The sequence below is a fragment of the Cynocephalus volans genome, chromosome 14 (assembly GCF_027409185.1).
Source record: "Cynocephalus volans isolate mCynVol1 chromosome 14, mCynVol1.pri, whole genome shotgun sequence".
NCBI lineage: Eukaryota > Metazoa > Chordata > Mammalia > Dermoptera > Cynocephalidae > Cynocephalus > Cynocephalus volans.
The window spans coordinates 76,151,606-76,168,782 of NC_084473.1; the positions used below are offsets into that span (position 1 = coordinate 76,151,606).

The following is a 17,177-nucleotide window of genomic DNA, read 5'->3' on the forward strand; positions in this document are numbered from 1 at the left end:
TTGGGATGATATCGGTGGTAGGTTTGCTGTATATAGCTTTCATTGTGTTGCGATACTTTCCTTCCATACCTAATTTTCTGAGAGTCTTTATCACGAAGGGGTGTTGAATTTTATCAAATGCTTCTGTATCTATTTAGATAATCACATGGTTTTTGTCTTCGATTTTGTTGATGTGGCATACCACATTCATTGACTTGCTTATTCTGTTCGCTAATATTTTATTGAGGATTTTTGCATCTACAATCAAAGATATTGACCTATGGGTTTTTGTTGTTGTTGTTGTTGTTGTTGTTGTACCTTTGTCTGGTTTTGGTAAGGGAGATGCTGGCCTCATAGAATGAGTTTAGGAGAATGACATCTGTTTCAGTTTTTTTGGAATAGCTTGAACATAACTGGTATTAATTCCTCTTTAAAGGTTTGGTAGAATTTAGTTGTATTGGGGTCTATCTCTTTTCTTAGGTCTAATAGTGTTTGCTTTATATATCTGGATGCTCCAATGTTGGGTGCATATATTCCATTCTCTTCTGGCCTGTAGAGTTTCTGTTGAGAAGTCTCTTGTTACTCTGATGGGGACTCCCTCATAGGTGACTTCACACTTTTCTCTTGCTGTTTTTAGGATTTTTTCTTTGTCCTTGAGTTTTGCCAGTTTGACTATAATATGACTTGGAGAGGACTTTTTTTGGATTGAATCTTTTTAGGGATCATTCAGCTTCCTGAATCTGAAGGCCCATGTCTCTTGTTATATCTGGGAAGTTTCCCCTATTATTATTTTTGAATATGTTCTCAATGCCTTTTCCATTCTCCTCCCTTTCAGAAATACCCATTATTCAGATATTTGTATGCTTAAGGTTGTTAGTTATCGCTCGTAGATTTTCTTCATTTAAAAAAAAATTCTTTTTTCTTGGTTTTTTTTTTTTTTTTGTCTGCCTAAGTTATTTCAGAGAGACTGTCTTCAAGATCAGAAATTCTTTTTTCTGCTTGCTGTAGACTGCTGCTTAAGCTCTCAGTTGTGTTTTTTTTATTTCATTGAATGGCTCCTTGAGCTCCAAGGGTTCTGCTACACACCTTTTTAGAGTATTAATCTCTTTGTAATTTTCCTTCTTCAAATCCTAGATAGTTTTGCTTAGTTCATTGTGTCATCTAACTATGTCTTCTTCCACATCATTGAGTTTCCTTAAGATTTTTACTTGGAATTCCTTTTCAGTCATTTCAAGGATTTCCTGATCTATGGAGTCTGGTAATTCAGAGTTATTTTATTTCTTTGATGGCTTCATATTTTCTTGTTTTTTTTATTTTTATTTATTTATTTTTTTCATATTTCTAGTATGTCTACATTGATGTCTGGTCATCTGGTAGAGTGGTCGTTTCTTCTATTACTCTTCTTCCTTGGACTACACTAGTGACCCTCCTTGGGTCAGTGCAGTCGAGTGGTTGGCAGTCTGCCTGAACAGAGGCAGTGGCTGATGCAGCTGCTGCTGTGGTAGCAGGCCGCCCTTGTGGTGGCAGTGTTTGCAGAGGTGGCTTTGGTGGGTTGCTCATGTAGCAGTGGTGGCTCCAGTGGTGGTGAGTTGCTTGCATGATGTTGGTAGCTGTCTGGCCGCCTGCTGGGCTTCAGTGTCCACAGTGGTGGCCCACATAGCTATAGTGTCTACAGCAGCAGCAGGGTTATCTTGCACTGGCATCAAGAGCTGAAACTGCTGCCCTGGCATCTGCCGCATTCTTGGCAGCAGCAGGGATATCCTGTGGGGGTGGCAGCAGTGCTCTATCGTGCCACTGCCTCTATCACGTCTGTAGTGTCCACAGCAGCAGAGGGGATATCTTGTGGGGGTGGCAGGGATGCTGGCAGCTGCAACTGCCTCCTTCGTGTCTGTAATATCTGTAGCAGCAACATTGGGGTTACCTCATTGGGTGGCAGGGGTGCCAGCAGCTGCAAATACTTTCCTCTTGTCTGCAGGGTCCACAGTGACAGCATGGGGGGACATACCTGTGGGGATGTCCCCCCATGGGGGGGGACATACCTGTGGGGATACCTGTAGTGCCACCGGCCTTCAACAGCTTCTGTCATATATGTGGTGTCCTTGGAGACGTGGGGTTACCTCATGGTGGCTGCACCTGCCTCCCTGACATCTTCAGTGTCCTTGGAGGCAGTGGAGTTGCTTTGTAGTAGCAGCAGCAGTGCCAGCAGCTACAACTGCCTCCCTCATGACTTCAGTGTCCTTGGCAGCAGTGGGGTTAACTTGTGGTGGTAGCAGTGTGGCAGTGGTTGAAGCCACCTCTCTCTTGTCTGTGGAGTCTGTGGCTGAAGTGACGGGCCACCTGCAGGATTGCTGCTATGTGGGAAGCTGCTCTGTGACAAGCAATGGTTCTGGGACTAGACAATGGCTCCAGTGACTGTGGGAGTTTTCCTTCTGTTGATGGCAGTGGGCCCATTTCAATCTTATGTAGGAGGAACACACCCTGGGCACCTCTAGTCCACCATTTTCCTGGAAGTCCTCTCTGGATTTTCTTTTTAAATGTGAGGGGCTTACACATTCTTAGCTTATTTTAGAAATCCTACTCTGTTGACCATGCATATTTGCATTGATTTTCATGGGACAAAAGTGAAGTTAATTCACACCTCAGCACACTAGTCTAGTTTATAACACCTTTGTACTACACATTAAAGTGTTTCAAAATTGGTGAGCTCACACTTTTTTCTCAAGCGTGCCTAAATTTGATTTATTATGTGGGGCAAGGAGAAGAAAAAATGGTATGTCATGCTTCTCTGTTCCTTAGAATATATCCCAAGGTTTTATTACTTTCTCTTTTGCTCTTGAGTTTAAACATCATGCTAGTGATATTAATACTTAATAGCTTGTAGGTTTTCTCATCTTTTCATGTGTTTATTTCAGTTATACTCTTTTAATCACATACTATTTTATTTACTTGTTTTCTGTTTATTTTCTGCCTCTTGCACTTAAATAGCAAATTCCCTAAAGGCGGGCACTTGTAGTGATCATAAAGTACTTTGCAGGCCATGCTAAAACGTGAACCTTTATCTTTGGGTAGTGAGGAAGAGCAAGGTTTTAAGTGGCGGAATGAGTTGATCAGATTTACATTTTAGTTTAAGTATAGTTAGAGGTTGGAGACTGATCTTGATGGTCTGTTAGTGGGAGCATGTCAGCAGGCAGGGAGAGGTCTTAGAAAGCAGGTACAGTAAGAGATGATGGCCTGATTTAAGATGTTGGTGGTAGGTTTGAAACTTATGGAAGAATTAAAGTAATATGAAGGAGGTAGTCTCCTTGGGGCTTGGGGTTTGACTGATGTAAGTGGTGAGTGAAAGGAAGAATCAGGGATCAGGCTATTTTGTTTGTGTAACTGAAGTCATACATGAGGAGACGTGGTTATTCTGTATAGAGTACAAAAAGTTCAGTTAGGATTTTGTTTCACATGAGGAGTCTGAAGGTTGTCAAGAAGAAATACCCAGTAGGTTGTTGGAGATATGAATTTCGAACTCCAGGGAGACATCCGTGCCTCATTTGGGTTTATTAAAGCATATGGTTATTGAAACCATAGTAAAAGAGATTTCCCAGGAACAATATAGAGAGAACAGAGGATTAAGGTAGAGCCCTGAGAATTGCTGGCATTTATGGAATAAGTAGATGAAATAGAACCTAAAAAGAAAAAATGAAGGAGCAGCCAGAAAGGTAGGCAGCGTTCCAGGTGAGTGGGGTGCCATAAGGACATCAGGAAGTTTGTGGGCAGTGGCATCAGGTGATACAGAAAAAGCAAGGAGGAGGAGAACTAAAAGCTACCTATCAGACATGTACTGAGGCAGCGTTCTTCAGGCCCCTATTGTGTGACTCTGGTCTTCAAACAGTCCCCAAATGCCCGCTACCAACTTTCAAAGTATTTCATGGAAAACCACCACCACAGTTAATTCCTGATAACCTAATCCAGGTTGTGCCTTCTGACCTTTTCCGCCTTTTTAAAATTTGAAGGTGCAAAGAAAGACCTTTCCCACGTTGCAGAGGAAAAAAATAAACAAAGGACCAGCTTTTCTTTATTTAGGTCCAAATACACAATTCACAGAATAAAAAACTCTTTCCTATGAAGAATGATTTCATTAAGAGAAAAATGGAAATTTTCTTAATGTTGCCATCCAAAGTGCTTCTCCACTTTTATTTTCTGGGAAGCTAAATCTGCTGCATACTGAAATTGTATCTCGAGATGCAGAGGCCCAGAAGATGAAATGCTGACACACTTAAATGCTTCCTTTCATTTTACTTTCTTGGTGTTGGTTGTGCACATAGAGAGGGAGGCACATAGTTATTATCTGAGTGAAAGAAAATACAATAATTTTTATAAAATGATGAAAAAATACAACTGGAAAAACATGAGGAATAATGGAGATCTAATCATAGTATTATTTTCTTCTCTTTTGTTTGATACTTTGCTTACAATTCATATGTACCCATTATGATGATATGAAATACCTTTTGAGTTACATTGTATTTTGAAATTGAATCCTACTTTAACTTCTTGTCACTAAAATTCCTTCTATATTACTTTAATTTTTACTGAAATTATATGTTTAAAAACATAAATATCATCTTTGTGACTTGCTTTAATCAGTGAAACTTATGGTCAAATATCAAATGCTCAACATTGACAAGAATGCAAATGATAAAAAGGATACCAGACCCAACAAATACACATTTAGATAAACATACAAGAAAAGATATAACAAATTCAGTAAAGGAAATACTGCTTTAACTAAAACTAAGTAAGAAAATCGTTCTTTTGGTCGAAGAGAAAACTAAGTTGGAAGAAGGAAATTTATTTGGTTAAGATACCTTGATAAGTAACTCAAAGAGCTTTGAAATTACAGAGAGGCCAATTTCATAACATCTTGCTGCTCCCTTTTTTCTTAAGTTGTTACTGTTTGTTATGCATTATCTTTGCCTAATGGATTTCATCTCTTCTTTTCTCCAAAGGATGGAATTTTCCTTGATATTAAAAATAAACTTTATAAAACTTTAAAAATATAAACTTTATAAAATCTGGCATGTCTACAGATTTTACAAACATTTTATCTGTTTCTACATATTATTACATATGTGATGTAATATGTCTAATGCTGGCTAGTCTGCTTGATTTCACCTGAGTAAGCCTTTCAGAGTTACATTTTATGCCATTACTCCAGCAGGAGGGCCCCTGTACCTAAAATACTTTCCCCTTATTTTTCTTACGTACTTCTACCCATATACTTAAAGGCCAGCTCAACTCTTGTTGCCCTTGTTTAGCCTTCACCTCTCATCCCATTTAAAATGAGTCACACCTTCCTCTTTATTCTGGCTTGATAAACCTCCCTTGCCTTACAGGTAGAGGCAGAGATGTTAGATGAATTCCTTGGAATTGCAACCCGAGGCTGGGTGGACATTGCTTATGATAAGACCGCAGAAGGTAGAACTCAGGGATGTGTTCCACAATGCAGCTTATTCAGAAGAAGCCAAAATCATATGATGACTCATCAACCTGAGGGATCCAGACTAGAGGTTCCAGTCAGTGACAAATGGTCTGAAATTGAGGGAGTGAGATGGTGCCTGAAAATAAAATCACTGAACCAGAGAGGACTGAACTATTCTTAAAGAGTGTCTGCATACTTGGCAGGACAGAAGGTAGGTTTTAAAGACCCTGACCTGAGGAGGACACTAAATTTTTTTTCATTCATTATATAACACTTATTACAATATTTCATTTATGTATAGTAGGTCGGTAGATTCTTATCTTGCCTGATAGGTTTTAAATGTCTTTGAAATTATGGTTTTATTGTTGTCTTCTTTGTATATATTCCTCACTTAGTATAATGTCTGGCACATCCTAAGTGTTAAATAAATATTTGTTTCATTATTGGGTAAATATTGAACCCATCTGATATTTATAAATATGACATAATTTAACATTTCTAATTTTTATACTAAGAAATCCATTTAACCATTCATTTATTTTTTAAAATAACTACATGCTATAACTTGGGAATTATACAGAAAAAAAATATTGCTAATTTAATCATTCAGAAGAGAAGGCATGATTTGTGTTCGGTAATATGACAATGGTATGCACAGTGAAGTATAGGAGTCCTTCTGGGAACAGCTGTTCTCCATGCTAGTAGCTAAGTGGAAGAATGAGCAGGGTCTGCCAGGGCAGTCATGAGGTTTGAATGCATGTGGATGTGGGGGAAATGGTTCAGTAGATGAATGTATTGGGACTGGGAAAAAGTAGGAGTAAATGCAGGGAGGGGACTGATCCTGAAGGCATGCCATACTAAAGAATTTGAGTTTTATTCTTTGTCTTGAGAAGCACTGAAGGATATATGAAGGGATTACAAGTGTATTTCTTTTTTCTTCACTGCTTTAGCTTCCAACTAATTTTTGATCTTCCATCTCACAAGTGCTTGTAGGAATTTGTCGGGTCTTATAACATTAAGCCAACCAGCAATAAATGGAGGATTTGATACGGGGCCACAGATGTACCTACCAAAGTCACTTAGTAGTGGTGTCTGCACTGGAAACTCCATTTCCCTATTTAATAACTCCGTTAGCAAGTTTAAATTCGCTGTCAGGTTTTAAACATATGTAGGCTAGGACTTTTAAGATAAATATAAAACATTATAAGCACTTCTTATGCCAAATCTCTTTTGGAATTGAATGTGTTGATATTTATTGTGGCGATACCTAGGCTGTGCTTTCTAAAAACACATTGTATTATTTTCTAAATTAATACAGCTGAACTAAAATGTCACCATGATTTATAATAAATAGTTAAATTGCAATAATGTCCTCTTGCAAATAGTAAATAGAAATCATTATGAATAACCCTCATAATATAACAACATTATATTACAATGTTTAAAGAATTTATTCTATATTTTGACTTCTAAATGTGTTAAACCAGAACTTTCATGTGATGGATAAATTTGTATCCACATGCATCAATGATATTGCTCCTTATAATTAAGTACAAAACTTCAATAGTTTTCAAAGTTATCATTTGCCTCTAAAATCTTAAAGAAAGGTAAACTTACTTGATATTCTGCAGATTTCATTTTCCAAGAATTTTTAACGAGCTAGAATTATGTAAGAAATCTTGATATATTTGTTTCAGATTATGGCAGATTGATGTCTGAATAACCCACAGCAGATAGTTGTCTATCCTAATCTATTATTTCTTGTAAGGTATTCAGGAACATATCTCTGTCACTTTCACAGTAGACCAATTCCTTGTTTTATTCCCTTTGTACAATATAACCATTATAACTTAAGTATCTTTTAGGAAAGCTCTTAATTTAACAATCCCAGGTGTTTAGCAGGTACCCAGACATAATTTTTCCTTTAAACATTTCTGGGGTATATGTTGAGATACTCTTGCTTGACCCTTTTTAAAAAGGGAAACTAATTTCTTACAAATAATTGTTGTTTAAAAATAGTATCATTTAATTTAGATAATGGAATTAAAAACCTGTGGATAATTTTCTGACAGTACTCGTAGATGATACTAGGAATAACTGAAGTTAGGTTTAGAATTCAAAGCACTTTTATAAATTCTAAAGGAGAAGAGGAATTATGACAGTAAATTACATTGGGAGCATGTTCAGGGAAGTACACTTCAGAATAATTAGCTATAAATTTACAAAATGAGAATATATTTATTATTCACTATATGTTTGTGAAATGAAACAATGAAAAAAGATCTGGAGATAATAGTGGACTGAAATTGAACATGAATTAGTCAGCTCTTTGCTTTTGCATGAAAAGTGTATATTAAGTGCTATGCAGAGTTAGAAAGAAAATGAAACAATATAGTCCTACTCTCAGGAGACCAGTAGAGAGAAAACATAAATATAAAAGATCCAAACTCTAAAGTGTATATATTTTTCTTATTCTTACTGAGAGGTGATTTGCCTGTGGTTGAGTACTGTGTCTGTGTGGCTGGTTAAAAAAGGTCACATGTTACGTGGTCTTTCACTATTTTATATTGGCCACGATAAAAACCCAGTTTGCTTTTTTCTGAGTTGTCTCCTTGATGTATATCCTAGAAAAATGTGGTTTGTTAAATCATTAGAAGCATTTGACTCTAGAAGATTATATACCATAAGATGCCACTTGATTTTTGGGGGGCTTAAATTATTTCAGCATTTTAGAATGGATTGGGCCTGTTTTCCATTTCTCTTCTGAAATGGTCAGTAATAGATGTTTCACCTTGAAAATTATATCCATCATTGTAGTCACCTACACTTTAAATTTTTAATTTGTGATTGCCTCCACCCTCCCACCCATCCTTTGCAGTGAATTTTAATTTCGTAACGGGAAAGGGACCTTAGAAGTCATATAGTTCAATATCTTCTGAGATTTGAAACCCCTTTACAAGATCCCTGATAGATATACAAAATATGTTTCTAATACCAGGAACTTTCCAAGGGAACTTTCCAAGTCCTTTTAAATCTTGCTTCATGGTATTTTAGCTATCTTTTTTTTTTTTTTTTTTTTGGTGTCCTTTCAGCTGTTAACCTGGTTTTGATCATTATCATGCCTGGACATCTGCAAATAGCCTCCTAACTGATCTTTCTTCTCTAATTTTTTGTTTCCTAGAATATTTTTACACCACTGTCTAAATAAAATTCCTAATTCCTGAAACACTTTGATCTTATTGCTACTTTACTCAGAAACCTATAGTAATTCCCACTAGACAGCAAGATAAAGTCAGAACTCATTAACTTGAAATAATCTGGTTCTGTCATATATTTCTGGGGTTAACCCTTTTTAGCTTCCCCAGCCATCTCTTTGAGCACAGACTACTCACTTGTGTTGAAATTATATTGTTCTTTCTTGTTCTAGTGCTATTGCTTGTGATATTTTCCTTCTTTCTCTTTCGCTACCACCTTTTTCTTCCTACTTTAGTACAATTCATATTGTAAGACCCAAGTCAGTCCTTCTCTTTGTTAACTCTCTCCAGACCATTCCCATACGCTATGATGTCTTGCTTTTCTGAACTCCTGGGGTGCCCATTTTCAGCTGCACTGATTTAGTGCTTAATCATGAGTTAACGTGACAGTTGTTATATTGAACTATAATTTATCTTTTGCATTGATGTTTAATTTTTCACATTTTCAAACTTGTCCTTCTTCCAGATTAATTTTATGAGATGGCATGGTACAAAGCAGATGGTTTTCTTAACTGTATTCCACCAAACTCCAGGGATTCCTGAAAATACAGCTGGGGAAGAGAAAGGAAGTAGACTGAGACTTGAAGTTCCCCACCAGCTTCCAGCAGAACATCTCTGCTTTGATATGCTTTTTATACCAAACTTCTGCATTTGATTATTTTTGAGGAAAACATTGAGGTAAAAGGTGTTTGAAAAACATGGATGTAGGGAGGAACCAGACTTGGACTAAAGAGACTTGAGTTTTATGTCCAGCTTTACTCCTTCCTCCCCTGGGCTTTAGTTTCCTTATTTTAAAAATTATAAGCCACCTGTTTATGATTTCACATCTCTTCTATTGCAAAAGTCTCTGAAGCTATGAAAATTAGCTTTACTGAAATTGAGTGGCATTTTATTTTTTAATTTTTTAAAATTTCTTCTGGAAAGGGTATGTTTATTTAGGAAGTTCTGTTACCAAGTTGCTTGCAGTTTTTAGTTGCTGCCATGGCCAGAATGTTTCACATATGGCACATTAATTACATGATAATTAAATATGAAAAAGGCAAATTATATTTCACTTTTTCCTCTTTATCTAAACACTATATACGGTGTTTGCTTCACTTTTGTTCCTTCATCCCACTTATGAACTCTTCATTAGCATCAGACCAGAAGTCTTTATGTAATCTTTAAAACACTAACAGCATTACCTTCAGAAACCACAGAATTTAAAAATGAAACAACCATTGGGTGTAGAAGTAATAAAAAATGTAAAGCTAAATCTGTGTAAACCAAGAGAATACCATTTCTTACATCAAAGTGTTTTTCCAATGTCCCTTTCAAAGTAAGAAGTCACCATAAAGACAGACAACAAGTATCATTGCTATGTGTAAGGCTGACAAAAGATATCGTACTTGTTTTATTTCCTCTTAACCTCATACCTACAAGTATTTCAGGACACCTTCTATAGTTGTCACTACAGGAGAATTCAGTTTGACAAGTGGAAGAATGTAAAGCCTGAAATATACCTACTCTGAGGTCTCCCAGTAAATTATAACCTGACTCAAATGGAAGCCTTTGTGAAACACATCAACATGTGAACCTCAGAGGACATGGGCAATGTGTTATTTAGCAGGTTTCAGCCACAAACCCAATTCTACAAAAGAGGGAGTAAGATTTCCAATAATTTAAATGTAGAATCAAGATTTTTTAAAATTAATGTTTTACACTTTTATTTTAGAAAACAAAATAAACAGGAAACCATTAAAAACAGAAAAATACTAAAATAGCAAGTGTTTCCTGCATTTGCATAGCGTAAACTGCTTGAGGTTGTAATAAAGAATAGAATCCTTCACATTACAGAAAATAAGATAGATGTTTTCCATGCTGATAGCACTTGTGAATTGGCGGTATAAGGCCTTCTGCTTCAGCTCCTGGCATTTGTTATGGAAATATTCCTCTAGAAATTCTTGGATGTCTCTTAAGCAGTGTGGATCCTCTCCAAATTCCAGTAAATAGCCTTTGATGCTCACCATTTACACTTCCTCCTTGAACGAGTCTGTCTTGTTCAAGAAGAGTATTATGCAGATGTTACAGAAAACCTGGTTATTGACAGTTGTTTCAAACATGCTCAGATTCCATAAGGTGATTTGGTCAGTTGATCTTCCATAAGCACCTGGTCAAATTTTTTTGCAGAAAGAAGGAAAAGTATCGATGTCACACCGTGGAGGAGAAGCATTCAAACCAGTGTTTCCCTTTTGATCTTTGACCAGCTACAGCAGACATTTCGAAAAGAACATTTTAAATTTCAAAGTTGTACTCATGAATACTTCTGGTAGCTCTTCAAGCAAGCAGAATCTTATGATGGAATGTAATCTCGTTCTCCAAGTTTCTCCATTATCAAGGAAATATTTTCACAGATTCACTGGGTCGAGATGATCCACACTGGTCATAGGGATTCTGTATGCCTCTCTCTGTCCATTAATGCTCTCGTAGCAGAAAGATACTGTAAACAAAACAAAACAACCTGGATTTTCCACCTTTTCTTGGTTCCCTTCGCCTCCAGGGGTGACAAGATATCAAGTGTCATTGTCTTGTCTCCACTGAGTTGGTTTGAATTACCTCCCCAAGGAGTATGAAGCTTCTCTTGAGCATCGACCAGCACCCTTACCTGTTTGATTATGGTGCTGTAGATAGTGGGCATAATTCCCCACATATGGGCTAGTCAAAGTCTTGCAGGTGGGTGATCCACATCGGCCTCGGGAAGGCAGACTTGCTGCTTTCTCCCTCGCCCAGCCGCAAGATCTTCACCAGTTGCTTGCTGTAGGTCTGTCTTTTCCTGGGACAGACATTTGTCCATCGCCTGGGACAGGCACTGCTGCTGCGTCTCGCTGCTCATCACCACGCAGATGAGTAAGTGCGCGTACGTCACGACAGCTGTGGCTGGAAGCCCTGATACTTTAATTTTTATTTCAAACAATTTTAACCAGTTGGAAGGTTCTACTTGGAGTGTAGTACAAGAGCATCTGTTCTGGAGTAAAAGATCTGGACTTAAATCCTGGCTGTACAAATGAGAAATCCTGGCTAAGTTACTTAACTTTATTGAACCTTAATTTCCTCATCTCCAAAATAGAGACAACCATAGCTATCTCTCAGGATTGCTGTGAATACTAGATGAGAACGTTTCTCTAAATTGGCTAGCCCAGTGCTTGGCACTTAGGTATGTGGACTATGTCACCTCTCTTTTCTCCTCTGTAATTACCCATTTTCTTTTTGTGGCTTATTTATGAACAACTGACCTTTTTTCAAAAGTCAGACACTTAAAGAATGAAAGTCTGTCACCATTCAGTCTCTAAAAACATTTCCAAATGAGAATCAAAATTTGTTAGTAGTGGCAATTTCAATGCAATTAATTGCCAGTGAAGAGATATTTAGATCTAGCTTTGTTTGCTTAAAAGTCAATCACGTTTACCTAGAGGAAGGAAGAGGGGTACAGAAAGGGGGCAAATGGGACTTTATCAGGAATGGAAATTTTCTCTACTTTTTATATCTTGTTTTGTGTGGTGATTAAAAATTTTCAAAACTCAACAAACTAAATGTGCTTTTTATGTTACTATACCTCAATTTTTTAAAAAGCACCCATATTACTTTATATATTGGTCAAAAAAGTTATACTTTCTACATTAGTTTGACTCTGTAAAGAGTTCAGTATAAGAATCTCATCGCTTTGTTAGTTGAGGCTCATATGTTTATGTGTTGTATATAAGATCAGGTATTAGTATATCTTAAATTTATGGGATGTGTATGCTTATTGATAGAAGATATCACTCATGTTTAGTGTCTGTTTTTCTCTTATGCTTGAACCTACAACTTCACTGGGCATTGGGCCCATTGTAAAATATGTAGATTAGTTATTTATAGGGTTTAAATAAAAAGACAATTCATTTAAAATTACTTTTAAAATAAATTATAGTATTTTGTACTAGTCCTTTTTTGTTGCTTATAACAAAATATATGAGACTCGGTGATTTATAAAGAAAAACAAAATTTATTTGCTTACAGTTTCTGAGGCTGGGAAGTCCAAAGTCCATCTGGAGGTGGTGACAGTGACCCAGGGGTCTCACATTGCAAGATGGTGGAAGCAGAGAGAGCAGAGAGACTCTTCTCTTCTTTTAAAGCCCTCAAAACCATGCACCTGACCACCATGTTTAATCCATTCACTAGGGCATGTTCCTACAATCCAATCACCTTTTCAAAGCTCCACCTTTCAATTACCATAATAGGATTTCCCAGCCTCTTAACAGTTACAGTAGGGGATAAGTTTCTAATACATAACACTTGGGGGACACAATTTAAGTTTCAGGGAGTTTTGGGGGACATAATTCAATCCACTGTATATTTCATTCAGAAATGAGGAGGGTCATTGATTTTTCACTGAAAAGGAATTACTTTATTACCTATCATTTAGGGAAAAAATACCCACTAAAAATTATTAAAGCATAATGTTCAGTTTAACATAAATATGTTTTAGTTTAAGATACTGAAAATGTGAGTGTAGAAGTTTGCAGCCACGTTCTTCATGTGGATTTTATGTTTTAAGCTTTCTTTAATCTTGTATGAGTGCATTCCTTTCCTCTTTGATCTTAGTGCAGCTCATTAAAATTTTTGTTTGAGAACTGTAGTTCACTTGCTTAAGGCATGTATTTTACACAGTGTTAAGATATTATGTTCATTTGAAAGTTCGTATAACTGGACTTTAAGAAATATTTATTTCTTATGTGATTGTTGCGTACCACCTCCAAGTAGTTCTAAAATGTTTAATGCCTTCTTCAGTCGTTGAAGCAAAGATGTACTTCTAGTTTAACTGTATTTATTTATTTTTTAGATAAAAATTTTCAATATTATATTAGTCACATCAAAATATATTTAAGAATTTAAAAATATGTTTAGTCAAGTTTTATAAAAATATTGATTCTTATCAGACAGTGATATGGTTTTCATTTAGAAACGTTATTTTGGGTCATTTTACAATGAGGTGACAACTTACTGGAAAATAAGTGACATCTGCCCTTTGATGCTTGAGGGAGGCTATTACAAATTATTTTAGGCCTGAAGAATTACAAAAAATAATAAAGTAAATCATGTAATATTTTTATTGCTGGGAGAATTACCTCCATCTCTTATGAATCATTTATTGTAGGTAGTCTAAATATTACTTTAAAATATTAATTACTTTGGTGCTTTAAAATAGCATTGATTCCCCCCCCCCCCCCCGTGATTTTTGAAACACTATTAGGTCAGGTGTATAAAAGTAAATGATATTTTAAAGTGTTGTCAACTCAATAGTGCTGGCACTTTGCATGTGTTTATGACAGTTTTGCTTCCTGTAATCACTCAAAGCTGAATACAATTGCTGTTTTAAAATGGGAGAATCTAAGTTTGATTCAGTCCCTATGTCTAGGAAGATGATTGTGTCCTTTTTATGTGATGCTTTAATGTAAATAGTAATCTTTTATAAATTCAGTTGATAAGTGAAAATTACTTGAACAGATTATTTAAATAAAGCTAATGCGTGCTAATGTTGTTACTTTCTTCAATAAGGAATAGTCAGTGAGGTGTGCAAAGCTATTATGTGGAAATGATTGTGTGGAAAGTGCACCCAGGTAGCCCAATGATTAAATGAAAATTGTATATGTGTGAAAGATATCCCAACACTTAGTAGCAACATCTAAGTAGCTTCATAACTAGAAATACGTATTTGGTCACTTATTGGGCTTTATAAATTTCCTGTTTAGTTACTTAATTTTTTTCTACTAATTAATTTGTCTTTTTCTTACTTATATGTGGACTTTTATTATATTTTCAAGATAATATTCCTTTGTCTGTTCTATAAGGTTAAAGTGTTTCCTCTCAGAGTATAGTCTGCCATTTTTTTTTCTTTTTTTTTAAAGATGACCTGTAAGGGGATCCTAACACTTGACTTGGTGGTGTCATCAGCACACTCTCCCAAGTGAGCTAACCAGCCTTCCCTATATAGGGATCTGAACCCATGGCCTTGCTGTTTTCAGCACCACACTCTCCCAAGTGAGCCACGGGCTGGCCCCTGCCATTTTATTCTTTAATGGCATATTTTGACACCAACACTTTTAAGATAGTTAATGTACCATTATTTTAACTGACATTTTTGTGTTGTTTTTTTTTTTTTTTTTTTTTTTTTTAGGAGAAGGGATGTCTTGTTTAGAATATTTTCTAATCTTAAAGACAGGAAACTACTCTCCTATATTTTTATCTTAAACTTTCAAAGTTTCTCTTTTTATATCTACGTCTGTCATTCAGCTACAATATAATTTTTGTGTATGAGTGAGATAGGAGTCTAATTTTGCTTTTTATTGTACGGCAAAGAGCACATCTGCCCTGCACCTTCTGCCTTACGTTGGCTTTCCACGTAGTACAGGTCTGTTCCTGGGCTCTCTCTTCTATTCCAGTGGTCTGTCTGACAATCTCAGTTATACATTTTGTTTAAATTGCTACAGCATTATACGTAACCTTATGATCTTGCTGGGTAAGTATTGAAGCTACTCTTCCTCACCGGGTGCATATTTCCTTCCTTTCAGTCTTTTTGTATTTTAAGTGTGTCTCTGGTAAATGATATAGATCTGTACATTTAGATACTATTCTGGCATTCTGTGCTTTTTAACTATTATTTTAATCCACTTATATTTTGTTTGGAATTCTGGTTGTATTTAACATTACTACTAATATCATATGTTGTACTTTTCTTAGTTTCTTTTTTTTCCCTTTAGAATTCTAATCATTTTATAATCTGGTACCAGGCCAGCTTCCATGCCATATGCAATAATGCTAGTATGTCTGGATCTCCCTTGTGGCTGTAGAGGTTCACACTTTTTCAAGGTCTCATCAAGGATTTAATCCTGTGTTTAAAGATGCTTACAGGGCTACTTAGCCATTTGAACACCTCCCAAAGTGGGACAGTTTAATATAATGTCTTCACCCTTCCTGTCATTCATATTAAATAATTTTTTTTCTTTTTTTTTTTCTGACTGGTAAGGGGATCGCAACCCTCGGCTTGGTGTGGTCTGCACCACGCTCAGCCAGTAAGCGCACCGGCCATCCCTATATAGGATCTGAACCTGTGGCCTGGGCGCTACCAGCGCCACACTCACCCAAGTGAGCCATGGGGCCAGCCCCATATTAAATATTTTAATGCCAGGCTTTTAGAATAGCAACCTGTTTGCTTGGGGTGCAGTCAGGACAGTATGGTTTAGCCTCCGAATCTTTGGCTGTTTTTCAGCACAAATGAGGATATTTTTTCTGAACAAAGCTTCCAGAAGCTCATAGGCCATCTTACGCTGAAAATAGAAAATGTAATGTCAAATGGTCTTCTCTTGGATGTTACTACAGACCTTGTCACCATTTCAGGAAAGGCAAGTAGTGTCTGAACTGTTTCTATTGTCGACAGATGCCCATCATAGCAGCCCCTGTTGAGTGCTTTCTGGAGGACATGTAAGAGACAAGAAAAAGACAGCTCTGAAAATAGTTTCACCTGGTCATCTCTGTACCTTAAAATGATTCCCAGGTAATAAAGAGGGAGAAAATTGCCACTGGGCTGATAGAATTTTATACATCACCACTTGGCTACCACCCAGTGATGTTGATTTTCTGAACAAACACCTGTTTTAATTGTTGGCTGCTATTCCTCTCATAGAAGGGGGATGCTTAAAAACTAAAGTTTTATTTTGTGAGGATACCAAAGGGATTAAACACTGGCAGCTGTAGAGTATCTCCCATATCAGTTCAAGAGAATCTTAGGGGCTAGTGAACTTAGCAATATTTTTAATGTTTAAAAAAATCTAGTAGCAGCTGTACCTTCGTATAACATACACTTATAAGGACCAATTCGTGCAACAGTCTTTTTTGAGTTTGCATGAAATTCTGTAAGCACAGTGTGGTGATGCTTATGATTTTACATTGATCAGAAGTTTGGAATAGACCACAATTACCTATGACTTTGAAAACTTTTTAAAGGGAAGTAATTAATTAAACAATGCAAGTTGGTAAATGAGGTTTCATTTTAAAACAGTAACATGGTCCTTGTTGGTGAAATGGTTTGGAAAAAATTCAGTGGTTGAAATTTCAGTTGATTTTCTTGGTTTTCAGACATTTATTTACAATTAGAGATAATTCTTCTTCCTCTTATAATTCTTGTCTCTCTAATTACTTTCTCTTGTCTGACTGCGTTGGAAAACACTTCCAAGAAAATCTTGAATAAATAGTAATGGCAATAGTGGACGTACTTTTCCTATTCCCGAGTTTACTTGTCAATACTTCTGATATTTCCCCATTAAATAAATTTAGCTCTTATTGTTACATTATTATAACATGTTAAGAATGGAAACATAGGATTGGTTTAGTATATGGTACTCTGTCTCAGAGTTGGCCAGCAACAACAAATGGTATTTTAAATTAGAAACCACGTCAGT

General features: G+C 36.3%; 1 pseudogene; it reads right to left on the minus strand.

Moving 5' to 3' along the window:
• Window positions 1-1,535: 1,535 nt before the first annotated feature.
• On the minus strand, window positions 1,536-16,040 carry LOC134362573 (guanine nucleotide-binding protein subunit alpha-13-like; annotated as a pseudogene).
• Between the last annotated feature and the right edge of the window lie 1,137 nt (window positions 16,041-17,177).